The sequence below is a fragment of the Mus caroli genome, unplaced genomic scaffold (assembly GCF_978045245.1).
Source record: "Mus caroli unplaced genomic scaffold, Mus_caroli_1 scaffold_1, whole genome shotgun sequence".
NCBI lineage: Eukaryota > Metazoa > Chordata > Mammalia > Rodentia > Muridae > Mus > Mus caroli.
In genome coordinates this window covers 136,331,469-136,343,967 of record NW_028227256.1, presented here as the reverse complement: position 1 = coordinate 136,343,967, position 12,499 = coordinate 136,331,469, and the positions used below count along the sequence as shown (strand labels likewise).

The 12,499-nt window shown below is 35.3% G+C and overlaps 1 protein-coding gene across 3 annotated transcripts in view; it reads left to right on the top strand.

Annotated features, from left to right (window-relative positions):
* LOC115030336 (complement factor H-related protein 1-like) overlaps nt 1–12,499 on the top strand; it is an 83,624-nt gene that overhangs the window by 33,062 nt on the left and 38,063 nt on the right. The window lies entirely within an intron of this gene.

The following is a 12,499-nucleotide window of genomic DNA, read 5'->3' as shown; positions in this document are numbered from 1 at the left end:
GATTTCTCTTTGATGTGTTATGGGGGAGGGAATTCTTGAATAGTGTGCATGGTCCAGATTTGATGTTTTTCTCCAATCTGTACTAACATGTTGTGTCAATTTCTTCTTTTCGTGTATCCTTGTAAATGTTTGAGTTTTGTCTCATTTTATTATTTTTAAAATAAATATCTATAAAATGTTACAATATCACAGTGTTGATATACATTCCTTTTCATGTCATTTTGGGGTTTTAAAATACTATCCTAAGTCAATTTATAGTTAACCATTTTTCAAATACAGTTTTCTTCTAATTTATACTTTAGTAATTGTTTTGCTGGAAAGTGAAGAATTCTTAAAAATGATCCTTTAGTTATATATGTCACAAATGTGGGTTTTATTAGACTTAATACTGCCAACTTTTTTTTCAACTTTTTTATATAGACTTGATTGCCATTATCTTGCATTTTCAGAACAATTTTGAAATTATAATATAATATTGAGTCTTCCTTTTTATGAATGTAATACATATTTAAAAGTATAGTCTGATTTTGAATGCTTGTCAATTGCCTTTTATTATACTACTTTGCTGATGAGAAACTTTTCTTAGCTTCATTCTTTTTTAGATAATTGTCCTTTATTTATTTAATCTCTAAGAATTTTATCTAGATTTATCTAAAATTTTAAAAGGTTAACAGTATTGATCTATTTAAAACTTTACTGTGTTTTTATTTGATAGCTTTTCTTTTATACTAGTTTTGCTTATAACCTTAATTTTACATATTTTTTCTAGAGTTTTTGTGAATTGGTTTGAACTATATGAATATGCAATATTTTAAAAATACTTCTGGTCTTTTTACTTTTTAAAATCCTATTAAGGCTGATTGATTTAGTTTTCTTCCTTCAAGTAACTCAAAATATCTTAAAGGAACTGAAAGCTTTATGCTCATATTCCAAGGACTTACCTATGAAAAAATCATTTTTCTTCAGGAATCAGTTAACACACGGATAGTGCTCAGGTCAGTGGCATTGACAATGAGTGTGATTCTGTGACTACAACCCCATTTAGAACCAGTCTTCTGAGGAATTTATCTTTTTCCCTTCCTCTTCAGCCTAAGTTCAATTCTGGTATTCTAGGTACTAAAGTTTCCTTTGGTTACTGTTTTTTTGCTTCTACTACATTATATCCATAGATTAATACATTGTAGGCTTGCTTGCCTGCTTGTTTTCATTCTAGAATTTTAATTTTTCTTTTATTCTGTTTTCATTGTTCTTTTTTCATGCAATACATCCTGACCTCAGCCACACTTCTCTCCATGCCTCCAAGTCCCCTCCACTCCAATCTCCTCCATATAAGCTGTTCTCCATTTCCCTTCAGATAAGAGCAGGCATCTTAGGGATATCAACTGAATGCACCATAGCAGAATGCAATAATACTTGGTAGAAATCACCATATCAAAGCTGGAGACGGCAACCCAGTAGGCAGAAAAGGGTCCCAAGAACAGGCAAAGGAGTCAAAGACACTCCCACTCCCACTATTAGGTGTCCCACAAAATGCCAAAAATAAGAAAGCACAGTATATATACAGACCCACTCAGAGTCCATGATTATAGCTTCTATCTCTGTAACTTCTGAGAACTGCTTAGTTGATTCTGTGGACCATATTCTCCTGGTGTCCTCTAATCTTCTGTCTCCTAAAATCCTTTCTTCTCACCTTTTTCTGGGTTGTCCTATCTTTGCCTATTGTTTGTCTGTGTGTCTCTGTATCTGTTTCCACTCAGTTGCTTGACAAAGCCTCTCTGAAGATGATTAGTCTAGTCACTAATCTAGGAGTATAGCAGAATGTTATTAGCAATCATTGATATATATTTTTTTTTTGTCAGTAATGTTTGGTACCACTACATTTCTCTCAGCCATACAGCTTCCCATTCCTGGCCATCCAGCCATTGTTGAGTATGGATTCCCTTCATGGTTTCAATCTCAATTTAGACCAGTCATTGTCTGGTCACTCCCATAAACACTGAGACACCATTGCCCAAGCACAATTTTGCAGACAGAACTGGTAGTGAGTCAAAAGTTTTAGGCCTTGGTTTGTTTCCGAATCCCACCAATGGAAGGTTTTCCTGGTTGCAGAAGATGGCCTGTTCAGGCTCCGTATTCTCCACCAGTAGGAGTCCTTCCTAGGTTCACTTAGGGTCACTTCATAGGTTCCAGAAAGTTTATACTACATTAGGTTTCCACATTGCTCCCAACTACTTAACTATTTCATGTGTCTTTCCCAGTTCTCTCTACTTCCCTCCTTCCCTCCCTTCCTCCTCGCATGATTCCCCCTTTTCCAATCCTGCCTTCCCCCAGTCCATCCATATTCTATTTCTCCTTCCTGGGGAGATCTGTTTGTCTTTACTGAAGTCTTCCTTGTCACTTAGCCTTTCCAGTCTCTGAATTGTAGCATATTATCCTTTACTTTACAGCTTATATCCATGCATTGTAAGTGAGTTCATACCCTATTTGTGTTTCATGATCTGGGTTGCTTTACTTAGGATGATTTTTTTCTACTTTCATCTATTTGTCTATGAATTTCATGATGTCTTTTTTTTCTAACAGCTGAGTAATTATTCATTGTATAAAAATACTACTGGTCTTCTGGTACCCATGGCCTGTGCATTATATTTTCTAACTTAATTCTATTACTTTCTGTAGCTTGTATGTATCATTCTCCTCTTTATAGCTTGTAAAGTAACTGGATTTTCTTTGAAAGATGGATTTACATAGATCTATTACAAGTAAATTATTTATACAATATAAAGGAATATTTTGGCAATTTAAAAATATGGTAAATAGTGAGATAGGGTAATATCTTATAATATTAGACATTAACTTTATTTCCTTCTAAAGAGTTAAATTTAAAATATTGAAATGTTAAATGAAAGTATAGGTTATAGAAATTTGTTAGGAAATTATACTATTTCTATTAATCAACACATTATATAATACTTACATTGGGTTTAAAGTATCTAGACCCATGAGCACTTTATAATTGGAAATTATAAAGAATTTCTTAGAAAACTATCTAAAACAGAAATTATTAAGTACTATGGCATTGTGTATGATAAAGCCTGTAATAATCTCGCAATGATTTGTAAGTATGGTTGGGACATTTTGGATCTATAGCAGCAATAAACAAGGCTTCTAGTTGAACTGTTTCCCTTTAAAAATCAGAAGTGTCAGGCCTTAGATTCAAAACACATCAGCATAGGAAGAAATTCTTGAATTTTAATTTTATCTTCCTAGTGTACTAATAACCACAATCACCTAAAAATTCCTCTTAAGTAGGATATTTTTCATAATTTATTTATAATCCTTTACATATCTAAAACTCCCTTATCAAATTTGTGAATATTTTCTTGCATGACATGGTTCATTTTCTGAGTTTCTAATAGTTAGTTCCAGGATTTTAACATTCAGTGAGGTCCAGATAAATATTTGTGAATTATTTTGTATATTTGGGGATCTTAAAGACAATTTTAAATTTTTGAGAATTTATTTTTTTCAGAATGTCCTAACATTTTAACAATGTGTGTTGATCATATTCACCTATCCCTAGTTAAAGATGTATTTTTGTTTAATTCTCTGGAAACTAGTTGGTTGGAGAGAATGTAATAAAAACAACCCATAAAAGCTGAATATTTCAGTCTCTTATTATCTGTTTGTTGATCACATATATGTGTACGTTTGAATAAATTCTACTTCAGATAGAAGCTTCTCTGGTAAAAAGTTAAGAGACAAATTAATCTTTTGAAAATGCATCTTTCATACAGAGTACTATATTTTATCATCTTTCTGCTCTGACCTACTCATCTCCCTTTCTCCCTTCTCATATTCTTGACCAGTTATTTCACATTAATAGTCCAACAACCACACACACACACACACACACACACACACACACACACACACACACCCCTAGTGAGTGCCTTTAGTACTGGCAGCCTGATTGTACGTTTTAGGCCTGATTATTTGAGATTGGATAACTAAAGAGAGGCTTATTTCTAGAGAAGACTGGTTTTCCTTTTTCAACAAACATTACCTCTTGCTTTTCAGCAAGGGGTAGTGATTATGAGAATTTCTCCATATGCATTGGGATGTCGACTAGTATTATAGTAAACTGTAGAAAAAATAGTTTTGAAATTTCATGGGCACTGCCTTCCTGTCATATACTTAAGACATTATCTGGTAGTAGGCAGCATAGTCTTTTTGCCCTCAAAGTCTTTCTGCTCCTTCTCAAATAAGAATTACCCAAGGCTTAGGTATAAAAATTGTTTTGGACAGTTACAAACAACATGGGTTTCTTTTAGTGGCTACTACATTACATAAGACTTAATATTTTATAATACTTTTTTTGAGACAGGGTTTCTCTGTGTAGCCCTGACTGTCCTGGAACTCACTCTGTAGACCAGGCTGGCCTTGAACTCAGAAATCTGCCTGTCTCTGCCTCCCAAGTGCTGGGATTAAAGGCGTGCACCACCACGCCTGGGTAATATCTTATAATATTAGACATTAACTATATTTCCTTCTAAACAGTTAAATTTAAAATATTGAAATGTTAAATGAAAGTATAGGTTATAGAAATTTGTTAGGGAATTATACTATTTCTATTAATCAACACATTATATAATACTTACATTGGGTTTAAAGTATCTAGACCAGTGAGCACTTAGAAGAAATGTCTTTCTATGTAGCCTTGCAATTTAGAATAAGCTTGTTCAGGTATGAAAAAATGTTTTTCTGGGGTCGATTTTGAGAAAATTGATACAGCATAATTACATTTTTCTATCTATGACAATAATAGATCTGTGGATATTTTTAGATCTGCATTTTCTTGTGGCACAATTCTGTTGTATAAAGCAGCTTCAGTAGATGGATAGCAAATACATGTTTTAGAATTGAAGTAATTATATTCATGCTATCTATTTTTCTTGAATGAGTGGGAGAGTCTGTGTCTTTTACTAACACTATTGATTTTAACTCATCAAATTAATTGACATGAATGTCCATAATAATTTTTACATATGTAAAAAGTATGATACAAATCCCATATTTTCTCTGTCCCTGCTTTTCTATGCCACAAGTCCAGTGACTCCAATCTTTTTGAGCAAAGTATATTTTGTTGCTTAAATTCAGTAAAATACTAATTTTTCTTCTTTAATAGGCAATTTGCTATTTTCTGGAAAATTTTTCCTTTTGCAAAGCCAACTCAATAATGCACCTTATTAATCTCTTGCTAGTCTAGATATCTAGTCTAGTGTTCCTTGTTTTGCAATATGTAGTATTGATAATTTCAACTAAATATGTTTCCTTCTTGTTTGTGTCTGTGACTCTATTTTTGCTTCTTTATACGTTTATTATATTCCTTTACAATAAAAACAACTCATTGTTTATTTCTAATCTTTATTAAGCATTGAACAACAATTCTATTTTTGGCACGTAGTTACAATGACATTTGAAATTATTGGTATTGGATTCTATAGTAGCTTTGGATATGCTTTCTAAGATCATCATATGATTCCAGGAACACTAATGGGGACATGAGCTTGAGTTTCCTAGGAGATCCAATTATTCTCAAGTTGAAAGAAAGAAGGAAGGAAAGAAAGAAAGAAAGAAAGAAAGAAAGAAAGAAAGAAAGAAAGAAAGAAAGAAAGAAAGAAAGAAAGAAAGAAAGAAAGAAAGAAAGAAAGAAGAGAGAGAGGGAGGGAAGGGAAGGGAAGGGAAGGGAAGGGAAGGGAAGGGAAGGGAAGGGAAGGGAAGGGAAGGGAAGGGAAGGGAAGGGAAGGGAAGGGAAGGGAAGGGAAGGGAAGGGAAGGGAAGGGAAGGGAAGGAAAGGAAAGGAAAGGAAAGGAAAGGAAGGCAATATTGTCCAGAGTTCTGATAATCTGTAAGATTATAGATTCATTTGGAGAAATCATTAAACATACTCTGTAACATATTATAAGTGCTTTAACTTTTACTTTGTTACAAAAGAAAATACATTATCAAGGACTATAATGATGAATCTTTAAACCTTTAAAATTTGTTGTCATTTTCTTTATTTTTATTTTTATTTTATGGACTAGTAATGTGAATGATTTTGTTTATTTTAGCTCTTCATTTACAAATGACTAATGGCTATTTTGTATCTTTTAACGTTGTAAATCATTAAGGTTCTGTGCACACACTCATATTTTTCTTATCTTTCTCCTTTTAGAGTCATGTTCAGTATCAGATATAGAAAGTGAGCATGGTTTTTTTTTTCTTTGCTGAATCTAATTTTATATATGCTCGAAATAGAAAAGCATTGTATAGCTTTAAATAGGGATATATAACAAATACTGGATAAGCATCAGGATCAACTACTTGCCTTCAAAATGGATGGTCACTTCAACCCTCATGCATTAGTGACCATTTTATTATATTTTGCAGTTATACTAATAATGTATAGGAGTTTGGTTTTATTCTCCTTGTATATGTCTGATATTCTTTCATTTATAAACAGGTTTTAAATTTCAAGAAAAAAAATCCACAGCATTTTTTTTCATTTTAGATTCATTGCTGCATTTAGAATATTAATTCATTTACCTTTTCAGTGCTTTAAAATATCTGATAGTTTTAAATCTAGTGAAGAAGTCTTTGACCAGATGCAAATCCCTGAATATGTAATATCCTTATAATATGTATTTGACACTTTGAGTTAAGGTCTATGAAGGAACATTGCCCTCTTAGAAGATATTTTTAAACATTTTTGTATTGGAAAGAAAGAAATGGTTCCAAGTACCAGAAATTTTGGTGTTTTGAAACTTTCCCTTGTTTTAGGAAATACAGTTAATAAAGATTTTCTCTAAGACTATCAATTAGTTCATCTAATCTAATTATTAGAAAAATACCCAGTGCTAATTTTCAAGAATTCAACATACCTTAAATAACAAGGTGATTTAACACATTCACTAATTTTGTAATATCTAATATTTTCATCTAGTGGGTTTTACAGAACTTTAAGGAAAAGGCAATTAAAATTATTATCATGTAATAGTCATTTATATTAAATTAAAATTAACAAGGTGGTATTGATTTTTCTTATTGTGAAGGGAAAACCCTTGTTTTTAAATTCAGCTAATCTACTTTTCTATATTTTATGAGTCATTTAAACTACTAAATATGGGACCTTAATTCAAAATATGGCATCAAATTTCACTAAAATTATACATTTATACTTGTTTATTTACTTGTAGTATGTGATTAATTTAAGAAAAATTGATCTGAAAGACTATTTTAAACTAAAATTTTATAAAAGTTTAAGAAAGGAGATAAAGGTCTTAGTTCCGGAAATGCACAGGTGAGAGTGTGGACTACAGAAGCTAACAGTTTCTGGGACAGGCAGAAGCTACAGAGCTTTTGAGGTAGCCCCCTTTTCGGGCTCCAAACATCCGGGCACCTTCCCTTCCAGAGGATAGGTGTCCACCCTGCCTGGGAGGGCTTTGCAGGAGCACCTGGGTGAGCCATCTTGGTTCCCGGATCCCTCCAAGAGTAGTCTGTGCAGTTGTGAGTGTGAACTACAGAAGCTAAGAGCTTCTGTGACGGGTCCAGTTTGGGGCCTTTATCTTCGGTCAGGAAGAAGGTCTGAATGCCACATATCTGTGCACCTTCCCTGTAAGAGGAGAGCTTGCCTGCAGAGAGTGCTCTGACCACTGAAACTCAGAGGAGAGAGCTAGTCTCCAAGGTCTGCTGATAGAGGCTAACAGAATCACAAAAGGAACAATCTCAAAACAGAGACAACTATAGCAACTTACTCCAGAGATTACAGGATGGCAAAAGGTAAACATAAGAATCTTACTAACAGGAACTTAGGAACTTAGTCTGCAAAGGTGAGAGGGTGCACCACAGAAGCAGACAGTTTTCTGGGACAGGCGGGAGCCACAGAGCCACTGAGGCAGCAAACTTTTCGGGCCGCAGACATCCGGACACCCACCCAGCCGGAGGACAGTAGTCTGCCCAGCAAGGGAGCCCTCTGCCTCAGGAGCAGGGAGCGCCATCTTGGTTCCAGGACTCCGCTGAACTTAGGAACTTAGTCTGCACAGGTGAGTGGGTACACCACAGAAGCTGACAGCTTCTGTGACCTGCCAAAGCAACAGAGCATCTGGGAAAGGTCCGGTTTTGGGCCTTCTTCGGCCAGGAGGAGGTCCAAACACCAGAAATCTGTGCAACTTCCCTGTAAGAAGAGAGCTTGCCAGCAGAGAGTGCTCTAACCACTGAAACTCAGAGGAAAGAGCCTGTCTCCCAGGTCTGCTGATAGACAGTAATCAGAATCACCAGAAGAACAAGCTCTAAACAGAGACAACTACAACAACTAACTCCAGAGATTACCAGATGGTGAAAGGTAAACATAAGAATCTTACTAACAGAAACCAAGACCACTCACCATCATCAGAACCCAGCACTCCCACTTCGCCCAGTCCAGGGCACCCCAACACACCTGAAAAGCTAGACCTGGATTTAAAGGCATATCTCATAATGATGGTAGAGGACATCAAGAAGGACTTTAATAACTCACTTAAAGAATTACAGGAGAACATTGCTAAAGAGTTACAAGTCCTTAAAGAAAAACAGGATAACACAATCAAACAGGTAGAAGTCCTTAAAGAAAAACAGGAAAAGACAACCAAACAAGTAGAAGTCCTTAAAGAAAAACAGGAAAACACATCCAAACAGGTGATGGAAATGAACAAAACCATACTAGACCTAAAAAGGGAAGTAGACACAATAAAGAAAACCCAAAATGAGGCAAAACTGGAGATAGAAACCCTAGGAAAGAAATCTGGAACCATAGATCCGAGATCAGCAACAGAATACAAGAGATGGAAGAGAGAATCTCAGGTGCAGAAGATTCCATAGAGTACATCGGCACAACAAAGAAAATGGAAAATGCAAAAAGATCCTAACTCAAAACATCCAGGAAATCCAGGACACAATGAGAAGACCAAACCTACAGATAATAGGAGTGAATGAGAATGAAGATTTTCAACTCAAATGAATAGCAAACGTCTTCAACAAAATTATAGAAGAAAACTTCCCAAATCTAAAGAAAGAGATGCCCATGAACATACAAGAAGCCTACAGAACTCCAAATAGACTGGACCAGAAAAGAAATTCCTCCCGAAACATAAAAATCAGAACAAAAATGCACTAAATAAAGATAGAATACTAAAAGCAGTAAGAGAAAAAGGCCAAATAACATATAAAGGCAAGCCTATCAGAATTACACCAGATTTTTCACCAGGGACTATGAAAGCCAGAAGATCCTGGACAGATGTTATACAGACACTAAAAGAACACAAATTCCAGCCCAAGCTACTATACCCAGCCAAACTCTCAATTAACATAGATGGAAAAACCAAAGTATTCCACGACAAAACCAAATTCACACATTATCTTTCCAGGAATCCAGCCATTCAAAGGATAATAACAGAAAAAAAAACAATACAAGGACGGGAACCACGCCCTAGAAAAAACAAGAAGGTAATCCCTCAACAAACCTAAAAGAAGACAGCCACAAGAACAGAATGCCAACTTTAACAACAAAAATAACAGGAAAGAACAATTACTTTTCCTTAATATCTCTTAATATCAATGGACTCAACTCCCCAATAAAAGACATAGAATAACATACTGACTACACAAAAAAGGCCCAACATTTTGCTGCTTACAGGAAACTCATCTCAGAGAAAAAGATAGACACTACCTCAAAATGAAAGGCTGGAAAACAATTTTCCAAGCAAATGGTTTGAAGAAACAAGCTGGAGTAGCCATTCTAATATCTGATAAGATTGACTTCCAACCCAAAGTCATGAAAAAAGACAGGGAGGGGCACTTCATACTCATCAAAGGTAAAATCCTCCAAGAGGAACTATGAAATCTGAATATCTATGCTCCAAATACAAAGGCAGCCATATTCATTAAAGAAACTTTAGTAAAGCTCAAAGCACACATTGCACCTCACACAATAATAGTGGGAGGCTTCAACACACCACTTTCACCAATGGACAGATCATGGAAACAGGGAAACAGTGAAACTACAAGAAGTTATGAATCAAATGAATCTGGCAGATATCTACAGAACATTCTATCCTAAAACAAAAGGATATACCTTCTTCTCAGCACCTCATGGTACCTTCTCCAAAATTGACCAAATAATTGGTCACAAAACAGGACTCAACAGATACGAAAATATTGAAATTGTCCCATGCATCCTATCAGATCACCATGAACTAAGGCTGATCTTCAATAATGAAATAAATAATAGAAAGCCAACATTCACGTGGAAACTGAACAACATTCTTCTCAATGATAACTTGGTCAAGGAAGGAATAAAGAAAGAAATTAAGAACTTTTAGAGTTCAATGAAAATGAAGCCAAAACATACCCAAACTTATGGGACGCAATGAAAGCATTTCTAAGAGAAAAACTCATACCTCTGACTGCCTCCAAAAAGAAACTAGAGAGAGCACACATTAGCAACTTGACAACACACCTAAAAGCACTAGAACAAAAGGAAGCAAACTCACCAAAGAGGAGTAGATGGCAGGAAATAATCAAACTCAGGGGCAAAATCAACCAAGTGGAAACAAGAACTATTCAAAGAATCAACCAATCAAGGAGCTAGTTCTTTGAGAAAATCAACAAGATAGATAAACCCTTAGCCAGACTCACTAGAGGGCACAGGGAAAGCATTCTAATTAACAAAATCAGAAATGAAAAAGGAGACATAACAACAGATTCTGAAGAAATCCAAAACACCATCAGATCCTTCTACAAAAGGCTATACTCAACAAAACTGGAGAACTTGGATGAAAGGGAGAAGTTTCTAGACAGATACAAGGTACCAAAGTTGAATCAAGGTCAGGTTGATGATCTAAACAGCCCTATATCCCCCAAAGAAATAGAGCACTCATTAATAGTTTCCCAACCAAAAAAAGCCCAACATAATCCAGTATATAAACAAACTCAAAGACAAAAAACACATGATCATCTCGTTAGATGCAGAAAAAGCATTTGACAAGATCCAACACCCATTCATGATAAAAGTCTTGGAAAGATCAGGAATTCAAGGCCCATACCTAAACATGATAAAAGCAATCTACAGCAAACCAGTAGCCAACATCAAAGTAAATGGTGAGAAGCTTGAAGCAATCCCACTAAAATCAGGAACTAGACAAGGCTGTCCACTCTTTCCATACCTATTCAACATTGTACTTGAAGTCCTAGCCAGAGCAATTCGACAACAAAAGGAGATCAAAGGGATACAAATTGGAAAAGATGAAGTCAAAATATCACTTTTTGCAGATGATATGATAGTATATATAAGTGACACTAAAAATTCCACCAGAGAACTCCTAAACCTGATAAACAACTTCTGTGAAGTAGCTGGATATGAAGTTAACTCAAACAAGTCAATGGCCTTTCTCTACACAAAGTATAAACAGGCTGAGAAAGAAATTAGGGAAACAACACCCTTCTCAATAGTCACAAATAACATAAAATATCTTGGTGTGACTCTAAGGAAGTGAAGGATCTGTATAATAAAAACTTCATGTCTCTGAAGAAAGAAATTATAGAAGATCTCAGAAGATAGAAAGATCTCCCATGCTCATGGATTGGCAGGATCTACATTGTAAAAATGGCTATCTTGCCAAAAGCAATCTACAGATTCAATGCAATCCCCATCAAAATTCCAACTCAGTTCTTCAACGAATTAGAAAGTGCAATCTGCAAATTCATATGGAACAACAAAAAACCTAGGATAGCAAAAACTCTTCTCAAGGATAAAAGAACCTCTGGTGGAATCACCATGCCTGACCAAAAGCTTTACTACAGAGCAATTGTGATAAAAACTGCATGGTACTGATATAGTGACAGACAAGTAGACCAATGAAATAGAATTGAAGACCCAGAAATGAACCCACACAACTATGGTCACTTGATCTTCCACAAGGGAGCTAAAACCATCCAGTGGAAGAAAGAAAGCATATTCAACAAATGGTGCTGGCACAACAGGTTGTTATCATGTAGAAGAATGCGAATTGATCCATTCCTATCTCCTTGTACTAAGGTCAAATCTAAGTGGATCAAGGAACTTCACATAAAACCAGAGACACTGAAACATATAGAGGATAAAGTGGGGAAAGCCTTGAAGATATGGGCACAGGGGAAAATTCTTGAATAGGACAGCAATGGCTTGTGCTGTAAGATCGAGAATTGACAAGTGGGACCTCATGAAGCTGCAAAGCTTCTGCAAGGCAAAAGACACCATCAATAAGACAAAAAGACCACCAACAGATTGGGAAAGGAACTTTACCTATCCTAAATCAGATAAGGGACTAATATCCAATATATATAAAGAACTCAAGAAGGTGGACTCCAGAAAATCAAATATCCCCATTAAAAAATGGGGCTCAGAACTGAACAAAGAATTCTCACCTGAGGAATACCGAATGGC